We start from the raw sequence: 9,959 nt of genomic DNA on the forward strand, positions 1-9,959 counted from the left end.
ACAAAGCAAGTGCTTGTTGGAGCACACTCGGAGCGCGGGGTCCATGCTCTCAGACTGGCTTGGTGAGTTTGGGCAGGGGAAGAGGAGGGAGCAGGCAGTAAGTCCTCATTTCCAGAAGAATCTTGGGTGCATTTTTCTTGCCCTAAGGTTTTTTTTTTTTTCTCCCTTAAGCTCTATCGCAATGGTCAAATTCAGTGAGCTTTCACACAAACTGGTTTCACAGCCACACACGTCGTGCATTTTAAACCTCTGCTACTCCCATTGCAAAAAAGGGTTTAAGGGGCCCAGCACCGTGGCTCACTTGGTTAATCCCCCGCCTGCAGAGCCGGCATCCCATATGGGTGCCGGATTCTAGTCCCAGCTGCTCCTCTTCCAGGCCAGCTCTCTGCTGTGGCCCGGGAGTGCAGTGGAGGATGGCCCAGGTGCTTGGGCCTGCACCTGCATGGGAGACCAAGAGAAGCACCTGGCTCCTGGCTTCGGATCAGCGCGGTGCACCGGCCATAGCGGCCATTTGGGGGGTGAACCAACGGAAGGAAGACCTTTCTCTCTGTCTCTCTCTCTCTCGCTGTCTATAACTCTACCTGTCAAATAAATAAATAAAAATCTCTTTTTAAAAAAAGGGTGTGGCTCTAATGTAGGACTTTGGAATTACAGGTGAAACCCCAGTTAGCTCTAACTTACCCATGCATGAGCAGGGAGGAGGAGGGTTGGGTCATGGGAGCATCCCCTTGTCTGCTGTGGCCAATTTCTGCATTTGATGTGGCTCAGGCATGACAGCCACACCAGGAGTTCACAGCACAGGAGGTGGACACCAGGTCTGACCATGAGCTCTGGCCAGGGCCCATGGGCACCTCACTTCCTCCTCCTGCCGCTGCTCTGATGGACTCAGGATCTCATCTCCTGGGCTGATGGATGCAAAAGATGAGTCTAAGCAGGGAGGCCCCTGAAAAGCCGTGTGCCCGTGAAGCAGAGAGATGCTTCCGAGGTTTTCCCAGTTTCAGGAGAGGCACGGACAGGAGAATGATGTGCGGACACCTTATCAGAAGCAGCCCTTCCCCCACCGCAGCCCCTGCCACATCACCCATTTCTGCTCTCTTCACAGCCTCCACTCTGCTCTGACATTTCTTAGTTGAGGTTGTGCTTCCTGACCTGTTAACATCTGTCCCCGCTCTAGAATGAAGCCCCACGAGACCCGGGATTTCATCTCCTTTGACTGGGTCTTCTAGAACGCTGCCTGGCCCAGAGATGCTCCAGTCATAGCCCCCAAGACCCACCTGGAAGCGAGTTCATGGAAGGGTTGCTGAGGGTGGTCACCTGGGAAGCACGGGTGTGCTGACTTTACCAGGAGCCGCAGGAGCTCCGAGAACAGCGCCAGGTGGTACCCAAGTCTCAAATCAGCTCCTCGCCCCCCCATTCCTCATCGGTAAAATAGGTGAAGAAGAGTTAGTGAGTAGCAGCTCTGTGTCGCTCCATGCTGGGCTCCAGGGCTGCTGTGGTGACTGAGACCAGTCTTCTGCCCTTGCAAGAGCTCACACAGGTGTCCCTGTTTCGAGGTTTACCAATAAGCACGAACAACCACAGCGTGGAGGAGCTCCCTGGGAACTGAACAAGGACTGGGAGAGCAACGAGGGAGACTCCTCTGGACATCAGGAAAGTAAGACCAGGAACGAAGGAGGGGCTGGAGGGTGCTGGGGGAGGTGTGCAGAGATCAGAGGAGTAGCTCCCAGGATGGAGGCCACACACGGAGGGGAGGGGACCCCTGCCTGAGGCCCATGCGGGACACGCCCAGAGACCAGAGGCAAGGAGGAGTGTGCAGAGATAGGCATGGGCCAGACATGTTGCACAGGGCAGAGAGAATTCTAAGGGGTCATTCCTTCCTTCCTTTACTGATTCACTGATTCAGGATTGCCTCCTGCTGCTCAGAATCATTCTCAGCATTGGAGACACAGGGGCAGAAAACCACAAGTCCCCTGCCTTGAAGAGCGTCTATTCTAGACAGAAGCATCGATGAGCAAAAACAAGTAAGTCATTGCGGTACAAGGTGATAAAAGCTATGGAGGAAAATGAAAGCAGGGGGCTGGCGCTGTGGCACACCAGGTAAAGCTGCCACCTGCAGTGCTGGCATCCCATATGGGCATCGGTTCAAATCCTGGCTGCTCCACTTTGATTCAACAATCTGCTATGGTCTGGGAAAGCAGTAGAAGATGGCCCAAGTGTTTGGGTCCCTGCACCCACATGGGAGACCTGGAAGAGGCTCCAGGCTCCTGGCTCTGGATTGGAGCAGCTCCAGTTGTTATGGCCATCTGGGTAGTGAACCAGCAGATGGAAGACCTCTCTCTCTCTCTGCCTCTCCTTCTCTTTCTGTGTAACTGTCAGTTTCAAATAAAGAAATAAATCTTTTGAAAAAGGAAATGAAAGCAAGCCTGCACCTTAGGGAATATCATGGGGAGGTGTTTCACAGTGTAGGTGTTGTGGGGAGGCCAGGCCTCTACAAGACTTGAGAGGAAGGAAAGAGAGCGATTTGTGCTGGTACACATGTAGGCCTCAAGAGGCCAATTAATCAACCTGATGGTGATGGTGGTGATGGTACTGCTGAGGGTGGTGGTAGTACTGATGGTAGTGGTGATGATGGTGGTGGTGGTAGTGATGGTGGTGGTGGTGGTATTGATGGTGATGGTGGTGGTGATGGTGGTGGCAGTGGTATGTTATTGGTAGTTGTGGTGGTAGTGATAATGGTGATAATGGTGGTAGTTATGATGATGGTGATGATGGCAATGGTGATGGTAGTGGTATTGGTGGTGGTGATGGTGGTGATGATGATGATGATGATGATGGCAGTGGTAATGGTATTGGTAGTGGTGGTGATGATGGTAGTGGTGATGGTGATGGTGGTGGTGGTAGTGATGATGATGGTGATGATGATGATGGGAATGGTGATGGTAGTGGTAGTGATGGTGGTGGTTGGTGGTGATGGTGATGATGGTGGTGGTGGTGGTAGTGGTAATGATGGTGATTGTGGTGATGGTGGTGGTGGTGATGGTAGTGATGATGATGATGGTGGTGGTGGTGGTGATGATGGTGGTGGTGGTTGTGATGGTTGTGTGATGGTGGTGGTGGTGGTGATGATGATGGTGGTGGTAGTGGTAGTGATGGTGGTAGTGGTGGTGGTTGGTGGTGATGGTGATGATGGTGGTGGTGGTGGTAGTGGTAATGATGGTGATGATGGTGGTGGTGGTGGTAGTGGTAATGATGGTGATTGTGGTGATGGTGGTGGTGGTGATGGTAGTGATGATGATGATGATGGTGGTGGTGGTGATGGTAGTGATGATGATGGTGGTGGTTGTGATGGTTGTGTGGTGGTGGTGGTGGTGGTGATGATGATGGTGGTGGTAGTGGTAGTGATGGTGGTAGTGGTGGTGGTTGGTGGTGGTGGTGATGATGATGGTGGTGGTGGTAGTGGTAATGATGGTGATGGTGGTGGTGGTGATGGTAGTGGTAATGATGGTGATTGTGATGGTGGTGGTGGTGATGGTAGTGATGATGATGATGATGGTGATGGTAGTGATGATGATGATGATGTGGTGGTGGTGGTGATGGTGGTGGTGGTGATGGTGGTGGTGGTAGTGATGATGATGATGGTGGTGGTAATGATGGTATTGGTAGCGGTGGTGATGATGGTGGTTGTGATGGTTGTAGTGATGGTGGTGGTGGTGATGGTTGTAGTGATGGTGGTGGTGGTGATGATAGTGGTGGTAGTGATGGGGGTGGTGGTAGTGATGATGATGATGATGGCAATGGTGATGGTATTGGTAATGGTAGTGATGATGGCGGTGGTGATGGTGGTGATGGTGGTAGTGATGATGATGATGGTGATGGTGGTGGTGGTAGTGATGATGATGGTGGTGGTGGTGGTGGTGATGATGGTATTGGTAGCGGTGGTGATGATGGTGGTGGTTGTGATAGTTGTAGTGATGGTGGTGGTGGTGATGATAGTGGTGGTGGTGATGGGGGTGGTGGTAGTGATGATGATGATGATGACGATGGTGATGGTATTGGTAATGGTAGTGATGACAGCGGTGGTGATGGTGGTGGTGATGATGATGATGACGATGGCAGTGGAGGCAATGAGAGTTGTGGTGGGGGGACAGCCTTCACCAGGAGGTACCCTTTTTCTCACTCTTTTTTTTCCCATTTAGGCCTCTTCTAACCATTGGCCAGGCAGGGTGTCACACAGCCATTTGCAGTCCAAGAAAAGGTACACAAATGGTGGCCAACTCTTTTGGAAATTCATCATCCAAAAATTGCTTTCCATCCATTTTGCTCCAATTCCGTTTTATTTATTACCTTGCAGTGAGCAGATGGAGCCATTTTTCCTCAGAGCTGCTTGAAAGAGACACATTGCAATTGTGCAGCCGGCTCGGGGGCTGATTTATGGGCTGTGTGCCACAGGAGCCAGGCCCAATGCCCTTCCCGTAGCTGCAGCTGGCAGAGTGTGACAACTGTCTGGGCCAGCTCTCTGTGTGCTGCCATTTGGGGATGGATGGAATGGGTGCTGACACCTTACCATGGTCAAAAATGCCTCCTCCTCTCTCATCTGATGCCCGCCTTGGAGTCTCTCCCCCTGGGCTCACCCCAGGGAGCGGGAGAGAGAGAAAATGTTTCTCAGGACAGAGGTAATTTCCTACTACCAAAGGAAACACTTGGCCACATCTTTAATCATCGGACTATTCAGGGAGCTGCTCAGTTGGGTCATTTAGGAGTTATTACAGAAGCTAATTTGTTCTTTGACATTTTCTATTGAATTTTCAGTTCTCTCATTCAAACTTGAAAAGATTATGACCCCATAGTGTGGCCTATAAACCCACAATCTAAGTGCAAATTGGACCAAATTCTTTATCTTCTGCATTCACTCACAGCATGGCTAGGGGCCAGCCGTTGAACTTCTCTCAGCCTTAGTATCCATATCTCTAACATGGAGTGGTTCATAGTCTGTCTCATAGGACCACGGAGAGGATGAAATGAGATAAGGTGTGTGGAAGGCTCAGCTCTATACTGAGTGTAGAATAATTATCAAGAAAGGTTGCCTAGTTGTGGTGTTGTTTGTTTGTGGAGTGACTGTTTAGCCTAGCGGTAAGGAAGCCTGTCCAGGTGCCTGCATCCCCCACCAGAATACCTGGCTTCCACTCCCAGCTCTGGCTCCTGACTCCAGCTCCCTGCTCATACAGAACCTGGGAGGGAGGCAGCAGTGATGGCTGTGGTCAGCCTTGGGGCCTTTGCAGGTATCTGGGGAGAGTAAGTCAGCAGATGGGAGTTCTCTTTCTGCCTCTCAAATATTAAAGAAATTTTTTAAATGTTATCTGTGTCTTTCCTTTCCAGAGTGAAGTCTCCTCTGTTAATTTGGCTGTGATTCGGAATCTGAAGGCCAGCTGAGTTTCCACCCAGGAGACTTGGGGCAGCTACTTGGCTCAGTCTGGACTTCATGTTTTCTAACTATGAGATGTGGATAGCAGCTACCCCCCAGGGCTCTTGGAAGCAATGAAACACTATATGTAGACATTTCTCAAGGAAGCCAAAGCCCTTTGTGAGGCTGGCTACCGCCTTCTGTTTATAAACAGGGTCTGTGTTGCTTTGCTAGGTGGACTGTTGCAGAGCAGAGACACACTGGCTTCTCACCAGCCTCTGCCTGAGTGCTAGAGGCCCAGGAGCTTCAGATGGTTGGGGCAGAGGTGAGCTTCCTGCCGTGCCTGGGCGCTGCCACAAAATAGGTTCTACAGGAGTTGAGTCTGGGGCTCCCCTGGGTTCACATGACTTCAGTATACTTGTGGAGGCGACCTAAAGGGACTCCCCACTTAGGGTTCAAAGTCTAGAGTCTTGGCTGCTCCAGGACTGGATGTTTTTGCCTTCCTGCTTTATTTCCTTGACACAGTCTCCTGGATTTCCTCATAGCCTGACATCTAGACCCTGTTTTGGTATTTGCCAGCTGCCTGAATGACACCAGGCCCGGGCAGAGACCTAAAAAGCCAGAGAGCTTGGTAAACATTACGTCTTCAATGTGGGGAATGCTGAGGACTGTACTGTGCCCAGAGAACCAAGGCACAGGTCTCCGTGGGGAAGGCATCACAGTGAAAGCTCATGTCTGGGGTACTCCCAACGAGGCTCCCACGCTTTGCTTCTCTCTTGCCATCTTCCCGCAGTCATGCATCATGTGGGGTCGCGGGTGGGGTGGGGACTAGATTCAGCTCATGACATCTTTGAGAAAGCCCCTCTCTAAGAACCAGTCTTCAACCTTAGGCAATTCTGAAGACATGGGAGGCATTCTAGATCAATGCACTGTACTGAGACTCTCCCAGACCAATCATGACTACGGAACCCAAGATCATGGAGATTACAGCTTCAAAGAGCGTGTGTTCCGGTTTCTCTCCATATGTCCTAGATCAGCATGGTCGGGTAAAGCGATCTGTGATGGTGGAAAGGTTTTGCACCTGTGCTGGGCAGTATGCAGCCAGTAGCCAACGTGACATTGGGTAAGTGCAGCTAGTACAACCAAGGAACTGAGTTTATCACTTAAGCTTAATCTACTTAAATGGCCATACTCTGACAAGTGGCTGCCATACTAGACAATGCAGCTCTCAATCATCTTTTGTTTCCATTTTGGAATCGGAGTCTGCCCAAGAGGAACTGGCTGAGGGCCAGGCTCTGCATGGGACACTTGGGAAGATGACAGGAAACCGTCAGAGGCAGGAGCAAGTGCTGGGTGAAGGGTCTTGCTTACTGTTGGTCTTGTCTGCTGACTGAGGAGTGAAGGCTGGAGGGCCAGGCCAGGCCGAGCGCACAGTGGCTGCCTGATAAGCACAGATGTACTGTGAAGGACAGGGACTCTGGTCAGGTGCCTGCTCCACACGATCCGGGCAGCCGAGCAGAGCTGAGGGGTGGTGTGTGTACATGACAGGGATTCCTTGGCTCATCTGCAGGGAGATAAGCTCCAGTTCTGTTGTGGGTCGGGAGTGGAACCCTCACCCCCAGAAAATCATCAGGATGCCACCTCCAATTGCTCAGCCGTCCCAGCCCTTGCTCTCAGCAGCAGTGGGCAGTGATGGCCAGCCAAGGCCACGCCTTCCCAGGACACTTTCTGTAAGTGATGATCTGGCTGTAGTAGACGGGCCTTCTTCCTGATTTAACCAGAAGCACCAAGAAGATGTGGAGGAGTGCCAGGTTGCTGGCCTCTGTGCTGGGTGGTTTCCCCCACTCACACATGGCCTTGGCTCTCCCCAGGAGCTATGCCTCCACCCTCTCCCAGGTTGCCTCAGAGATAGCCTCCTCTCTCTGGATACTTGGCTTCCTCCTGAGCATCTCAGGGTAGAATGTTGGCAGTGGGAGAGGGAGGGTAGATAACAAGTTGGGGAAATTTCTCTAACTTGTGCAGGAAGCAAATAGTTCTAGCATTTACTTAATAAACACCGATATAGAACATTCTATGCTGCAAGTATTGTTCCATATGCTTCTCCAACAGAAACATGCTCAAGAACCACGACACTACAAGGATGTAGCTCTGTTGATCATCCCATTTTGAAGATGGTACAAGTAACTTAAGTCATTCATCCAAGGTGACAAAGCTGCTAGGTGGTAAGCTAGCAGGTGGACCTGTAGGTGACCAGCCACCCTGGTTTGCTGGGAACTGAAGGATCTCTCCTGGGACATGGGACTTTAAGTGATGAATCCAGGCAAGTCCCAAGTAAGCCAGGACAAATTGGTCACCCTGTACCCTGTGCCTGGGGCAATCTGGCTCTTTACCTCATGCTCCCCTCATTTGTGGGGGGCATAGAGCCACCCAGGGCACTTAGAGGAAGAGGTGGGGAGACCAGAGCTGGCTTTGTTCCACTTCCCCTCATTGTAGCTACCAGAACCCTGCGGCCCGACTAATACGTACCGAGACCTCAGGGAAGCCAGAGGCAGAGCTAGGACCAAGCCTAGTCCCAGAGCAGGGCTTCATCAATATTTATTCACTCATTCAAGCTCTGTCTCTCTGGGAAAGGGGTTCAAAGTGACCTGTAGGAAAGGACATGCTAAAAGTTGCCAACGAATAAGCAGCAGAAGAAAATTGAGACCCAAATATAATGCAAAAGTGCCAGCTTTAATAGGTAATTTGGGCTCGAGCTTCCTGGCACCCACAGTAAAAAAGGAAAGCTCTCAGAGCTTTCTCAGGACAGACAGGGGAGTGTTTGTGGTGGTTTGGTTTAATCTTTAAAACTGCTTGCTGTCTGGTTGGGATCCTTAGGTAACAGCTTTCCTGATACTACAGGATGTTGTCTTGTGCTGGTGTCCTGGGGAGGCAGAAGCATGCTTCCAGGCCTGTTCTGTGTACCAGCCCAAGACTTCTGCAGGCTCCAAAACAATCCAAATAAACCCTGACTCACAGGCGCATGGTATGAAACAGATATAACTGGAGGTGTGGGGGCTGGAGCCCTGCCTGGGCCTCTGCCCCCTACCCCTGAAGCCTCTGACAGGTTCCATGGAGCTGTTCTCCAAGCCTGGATCCTGGGGCTGCCCGGGAAGAGACCAACGCCTTTGACACCTGCCTGGCAGTTCCCTTGCCCTTGGGGAGCACCCAGGGCCTTGGGGTCAATGTCCACCAGCCCCATGGTGCTGGAGAGGCCGAGGGGCTGCAGCTGGACAAAGTTAGACACAGCCATTACTCTTGACTGCAGTGGTGTGAGCTATGGCTGGCTGCTCCACCAGGAGCCACTGGATGCCTCCTCCTTAGTTTCTCCTTAGGATTTCTGCTGGCTTTTAAACAATTTCTTGAGTTTCATTCAAGGTCAGGGAGGAGGCTGCAGCACTCAGGGAGGGGGGGAGAGCCCCACCCTAATCAGATTTGAGCGGAGACAGGATAAAAATTAACCTTCATTTGAATATGTAAACAAACACAGCACTGGGTAATTTCCAGCCGCCCTTGGCTTTGAGTCTTCAAAGAGCAGCAGAAAGCGCTTCACCTGCCAGGTCTCTTGGTGGCCAGGAAAACTTTATCCGTCAAGGCTTCTTGCACTTGAACAAGTGCTAAATAATCATAATGGACCCGGACTGAAAACAGCTCTCCCCACGGCAAAGGGTGGCGTCCAGGCAGGATGAAGAACCGGGAGTTCTTCAACGACAGAGGGGGAGACAAAATCTGGCTTGATGAATGCTGACATTCCGAATAAAATCACTCCATGCCTTCACCTAGGTCAAGAAACGACATTGTTTTCCTGAGTCGCGGTGACAGCGAGGTGACAGAGATTAATAGCTCGGTATTGACTGAGCAACTTGGAGTTCCTTATCTCTGTCAAGTCAAGGCTGTGTCCAAGGGCTGAAAGTGTTATTAGACTTATAATTGCAAAGACATTTAAAGGGTTTCCCCTTAGGGGACTATGAAATCCAATAAACCTTTCACAAAACCTCAAGCACTCGCCTGCCAAGCCCCGTCTGGGAGAGCTGCACGCTCCCGGCCCAACGCCCGCAAACCTTGAAGCTGCCAACGGTGAATAATGTTTGATTTATGAAGTTGGTTTTGAATTTGTATCAGTTGTTTTATTAAAAATATATGAAAGGAAGTTTTAAATATGAGCAAGCCCTGTAGGCACTCGCGTCTGCCCCACGCCGCCCCGTGCGCCTGAGCCCAGCCCTCTTCCTGGCTGTGTGGCTGGGACGCAGGAGGAGGGAGCAGAGGGCAGCCGTGTGGCTAATTGGCGGGGTTAATCTGCCCTGTCGCTTGGCATCTGCAGGGGAAGGTGGAGGGGCCGGGGAAGGCAGGGGTGGGTGTGTGAGGAAGGTTTGCCACCTGTAAGGTGGCCCAGGGACATCACTGCTTGTGCTGGGTTTACCTGTCAGATAACCACCTGACCAGTGTGTCTACGTCCAGAACAGTCACTTCTACTTCCTTCCAGGAAGGTTCTGGCACCCGAGGTGGGAGGCAGGGCTGGGGC

The 9,959-nt window shown here is 51.5% G+C and overlaps 1 long non-coding RNA gene across 1 annotated transcript; it reads left to right on the forward strand.

Annotated features, from left to right (window-relative positions):
* The first annotated feature begins 250 nt into the window (after window positions 1-250).
* Window positions 251-9,570, forward strand: LOC127487640 (uncharacterized). Its single transcript, XR_011384047.1, has 5 exons — window positions 251-1,654; window positions 1,904-2,021; window positions 5,377-5,726; window positions 6,292-6,524; window positions 7,511-9,570. It is a non-coding gene; the product is annotated as an uncharacterized lncRNA (long non-coding RNA).
* The last annotated feature ends 389 nt before the right edge of the window (window positions 9,571-9,959 follow it).

Source organism: Oryctolagus cuniculus, chromosome 18 (assembly GCF_964237555.1).
Source record: "Oryctolagus cuniculus chromosome 18, mOryCun1.1, whole genome shotgun sequence".
Classification (NCBI taxonomy): domain Eukaryota; kingdom Metazoa; phylum Chordata; class Mammalia; order Lagomorpha; family Leporidae; genus Oryctolagus; species Oryctolagus cuniculus.